Source organism: Otolemur garnettii, unplaced genomic scaffold, assembly GCF_000181295.1.
Source record: "Otolemur garnettii isolate 467f Iridium unplaced genomic scaffold, OtoGar3 scaffold00046, whole genome shotgun sequence".
Classification (NCBI taxonomy): Eukaryota; Metazoa; Chordata; class Mammalia; order Primates; family Galagidae; genus Otolemur; species Otolemur garnettii.
Genome location: NW_003852441.1, coordinates 10,944,856 through 10,950,256, shown reverse-complemented (window position 1 = coordinate 10,950,256; position 5,401 = coordinate 10,944,856).

Genomic DNA, 5,401 nt, shown 5'->3' with positions numbered 1-5,401 from the left:
GGCTCAGGCTGGATTCAAACCCGCCACCTTAGGTGTATGTGGCTGGTGCCTTAGCCACTTGAGCCACAGGTGCCGAGCCAGTATCTAAAAACTTATCAAACCCAAGGTCACCTAGATTTTCTCCTGTTTTCTTCTATAAGACTTATGTTTTACATTTTACATTTAGGTCCTTGATCCATTTTAAGTTTTGTGAATGATAAAAGATCCTGATCTAGTTTTTTCTTTCTTTCTTCCCTTTTAAAAGAACTTTTTGCAGATAGATACTCAATTTTACCAGCATCATTTGTCAAAAAGACCATTTTTTCTCCATGGAATTGCCTTTAGTCCTTTGTCAAAAAATTAGTTGACAACTGGGTGTGGTGGGTCACTCCTGTATTCTCAGCACTTTGGGAACTTGAAGCAGGAGGAGTACTTGAGGCCAGGAGTTCAAGACCAGACAAAGCAATACAGTGAGATCCGTCTCTACAAAAAAAAAAAAACACACAGACACACACACACAGACACACACACAAAAACAAACATAAAAACCCCCAATCACTGGATGATGTTATGCACAACTGTAGTTCCAGCTACTTGGGAAGCTGAAGCAGGAGTACTACTTAAGCCCAGGAGTTGGAGGTTGCAGTGAGCTATGATTATGCCACTCAGTCCAAGCAGGCAACAGAGCAATACCCTATCTGGGAAAAAACAAATCAAAACAAAAAACACAGTCAACTATATTTGTATGGATCTATTTCTGGACTCTCTCTTTGGTTCTGTTGATCTATCTGTCTATTCTTTCACCAATATATGCCATTTAAAAAAAAAAATAGAGACAGAAGGGCTGGGTGAGGTAGCCTATAATTCCAGCACTCCGGGAGGCTGAGGTGAGTGGATCGCCTGAGTCCAGGAGTTTGGGACCAGCCTGAGCAAGAGCAAGACCCCATCTCTAAAAAATAGCCAGATGTGGTGGCAGGCACCTGTAATCCCAGCTATTTGGGAGGCTGAGCCAAGAGGATTGCTTGAGCCCAAGAGTTTGAGGTTGTTATGAGCTATGATGCCATGGCCCTCTACCAAGAGTGACAAAGAGACTCTGTTCTTCCTCCCCCTCAAAAAAATAGAGCCAGACTCTCACTTTGTTACCTAGGCTAGAGTGCAACACAATCATAGCTCACTGTAACCTTAAACTCCTAGGCTTGAGTAAGCCTCCTGCCTTAGCCTCCCAGATAGTTGGGGCTACAGGCAGGAACTTTTACATATAGCTAATTTTTAAATTTGTAGAGATGAGAATTTTGCTATATTGCCCAGGCTGGTCTCAAACTCCTGGCCTCAAGCAATTGTCCCACTCAGCCTCCCAAAGTGCTGAAATTGTAGGATATGCTATCTTGATTACTGTAAGCTTTTATCATTTGTTCCCGGAAGTAAATGTTCTGAGATAGATTTTTATCTTTATTTTTGAGATGGGGGAGTCTCACTTTTGCCCAGGCTGGAGGGCAGTGGCGCCATCATAGCTCATTGCAGCCTCCAACTCCTGGGCTCAAGGATCCTCCTGCCTCAGCCTCCTGGGTAGCTGGGATTACAGGTGTGTGCCACTATGTTCAGCTTCCTGAAATAGAATTTGAGAAGAGCTGAAAGAGAAATGTCAAAGGTCCCAGGTGTCTGAGAGAAGTGAAAGTGATAGTACCACAGAGAGCGAGAGGGTTGAGGGGCACCAGGCTGTGTGATTCATACCTCCTCTGAGGTGGCCCAGATGCTGATGGGTTTCTTTTCTTTTCTTTTCTTTTCTTTTTTTTTTTGAGACAGAGTCTCACTATGTCACCCTTAGTAGAGTGCCATGGTCTCACAGCTTGCAGCAACCTCAAACTCTTGGGCTTAAGCAATTCTCTTGTCTCGGCTTCCCAAGTAGCTGGGACTACAGGCACCCACCACAACGCCCAGCTGTGTTTTTGTTGTAGCTGTTATTGTTTGGCAGGCCCTGGGCTGGATTTGAACCTTCCAGCTCTGGTGTGTGTGGCTGGCACCCTAGTCTCTGAGCTACAGGAGCCAAGCCCTGATGGATTTAATTGTTGCTGCAAAATTCTAACCTGAAGTACTCTGACTCCACCTGGTGGCAGTTCGATAAAATCCTTTGTGTTTGTAAAAAACTGGATCAGAACCTCTGTCTAAATTCCCAAAGCAGGCCAGCTTTTCCTTTCTGCCCCCTTATTTTTCCTCCTTTCCCCCAAGATAACAAAGACATGTTAAGGAGAAAAAAGAGAAAGTTTAGAGCACTTCCAAGTTGGAAGTGGAACCCAAGTTGGAAGTGGGTCCCCTCTCACAGGGTGAAAAGGTGAGAGGCGACATAAAGGCCAGTGCAGGGGTATAAATACTCTCTCCATTTGAAATTGGTTGCAAGTCTTGGCCTTTCTGCGTCTGCAGGCACTATTGCCCTTCCCTATTGGTCATCGATAGTCTCTTTATATCGGTCATTGGTTACTTTGGTTACTTCATACCCACAGTCTGATGGGTCCTCCAGATTTCCCAGTTCAGCAGGCCAGGTTTTCCTGGCATTCCTCTTATAGTCTCCTTAGTGTCACCCTGCCCCCTGGTGATATAGTCCTGATGTCCTGAAGGTAGAATGAAGATGTTCTTAGTTACTTCCTGCACCCCTTCTTGATTTATCCTACCCCAAGCTATCTACCTTAACAAATTTCCAGACAGAGCAGAGGCCCGGGTGTTCTGTGCTCCATAAAGGACTCTATTGGACTCCAAAGGTCCTGGCCTTGCTAGAGGCAGATGGACTCAACACTTCTTTCATTCTGAATTCCCTTCATAAGGGATTCTTCTTCTTTTTTTTCTTTTTGGTTGTAAGCTACAGAAACTCAAACTAACTTCCAAAAGGAAACTAATTGACTCACACACCTGAAAACTCCTATCACAGATATGTGTTCAGGCCAGGAGGCTTTATAAAGGACTCAGCAATGTCTCTCTCCACCTCTCCACTATATTTGTTTAATTCTCAGGCTCCCTCTTAAGCAACAGCAGCTTCAGGTCTACATTCCTCCAGCTTAGCATCCCCATTGGAAAGAGTTTTGTTGTTTTTGTTGTTGTTAGCTAATGTGGGCACTTGGGATGGCAGGGATTATTGTAGTTGTGTGTGTGTGTGTGTGTGTGTGTAGAGACAGAATCTTACCTTGTCGCCCTTGGTAGAGTGCTGTGCCATCACACAGCTCATAGCAACCACTGACTCCTGGGCTTAGGCAATTCTCCTGCCTCAGCCTTCCGAGAAGCTGGCACCACAAGTGCCTGCCACAACGCCCAGCTATTTTTTGTTGCAGTTTGGCGGGACTGGGTTTGAACCCGCCACCCTTGGTATATGGGGCTGGCACCCTACCCACTGAACCACAGGTGCCGCCCTGTTGTAGCCATCTTTAAAAACAAATGGCCAGAGAGCCTAGGGTCTCTTTTATAGTAGCTTAAACTGAAACTCTGTGTAGATTATGCTTTGGCCCCGCACGTGTCACAGGCTCAGTCCTGAGCCAGTCTCTGTGGATAAGGGAGAAAGAATGTGCTGCCTGTCTGCTTCTGGGTCATGCGTTCCCTTAGAATGAGCTACGTGGGCTTAGAATGATGGAGGGACAATTCCCTAAAGGAAAACCAGGTGCTGGTACCAGAAGGGGGGATGGGTTTGGAAGTGGTTAAAACTATTGGTGTCCACTCCTCCTATTCCTGCCTACAAATCTTCTAGGGGCATGTCTGCCCCATCTGGTTGCCATGATGTGGCCTCTATTTATTCCTTTAGTCTTATATTCTTTTCATTTCAGCTAAGCTTCCTTTTCACAATTCTCCAGATATGTTTACTTTCCTCTTCACTGTGCCCACATGTCCCTGTTTTCCCACAGGTCACTCATGCCCTGCCTCTCGGCCTGGCCAATCTTCAAGGAACAGTATAAATACCTCTCTTCCCTGAAATCTTTCCCAACTACCAGGTCAGTTGAAGACAGAAGGAGGCTACCTGATGTGGACACAGAGAGGAGGATGACACTCCATCCTTCCAGAAAAGACTTTCAAAGCCAAGTCAAAACCAATCACATTGAAGACCCTTAGGGGTTCTTTTCTTTTTGTTTCTTTTCTTTTCTTTCTTTCCATCCCTCTTCTTCCCTCCCCTCCACTCCCCTCCCTTCCCTCCCTCCTTTCTTCACTCCCTCTCTTCTTTTTTTCTTTTCACATGACAGAGCCTCATTCTGTTGCCCAAGCTACAGTATCATGGCCACAGCCTAGCTCATAGCAGTTTCAAATCCTCTTATCTCAGCCTCCTAAATAGCTGGGACTACAGGTACCCATACCACCCAGTTAATTTTTTCTACTCTTAGTAGAGATGAGTTCTTGATCCTGCTCAGGTTGGAACTTTTTTTGAGATAAAGTCTTAATCTGTTGCCCTGAATAGAGTGCCATGGTGTCATTAGCAACCTCAAACTCCTGGGTTTGAGTGATCCTCCTGCGTCAGCCTCCCAAGTAGCTGGGAATACAGACAACCACCACAATGACCTGCTAATTTTTCTTTTATTTAAATTTAAATTTTTTTCTTTTTATTTATTTAATTTTAATTTTTTTTTTTTTTGTGACAGAGTCTCACTTTGTTGCCTCGATAGAGTGCTATGGCATCACAGCTCACAGCAACTCCAACTCTTGGGCTTGAGCAATTCTCTCACCTCAGCCTCCCAAGTAGCTGGACTACAGGCACCGACCATAATGCCCGGCTATTTTTTGTTGCAGTTGCCACTGCTGTTGTAGCTGGCCAGTGCCAGGTTCGAACCTACCACCCTCAGTATATAGGACCAGCATCCTACCCAGTGAGCCATAGGTACCACCCTCTTTTTTATTTTTTTGAGATAGGATCTCACCCACTTGTCCTGGGTAGAGTGCATGGAGTCATCATAACTGACAGTAACCTCAAACTCTCAGGCTCAAGCAATCCTCTTGCCTTAGCCTGCTGAATAGCTGGGAACACAGGCACCTGTCATGACTCCCAGCCAGTTTTTCTATTTTTAATAAAGATCAGGTCTCACTCTTGTTCAGGCTGGTCTCACACTCTTGAGCTCAAATGATCCTCTCATCTCCACCTTCCAGAGTGCTAGGATTATAGCACTTGCCTGGTCAGCCTGGAACTTTTAACATAATATTCTTTTTTTTTGAGACAGTCTTAAGCTTCACCCTGGGTACAGTGCTGTGGCATCACAGTTCACAGCAACCTCAAACTCCTGGGCCCAAGAGATTCTGTTGCCTCAGCCTCCCAAGTAGGTGGGACTACAGGCACCTGCCACAACACCCAGCTATTTTTTGACCTGGGCTGGATTCGAACCTGCCAGCTCTGGTGCATGTGGCTGGCGCTCTAGCTGCTTGAGCTACAGGCACTGAGCCTAAAATAATATTCTTTTTTTTT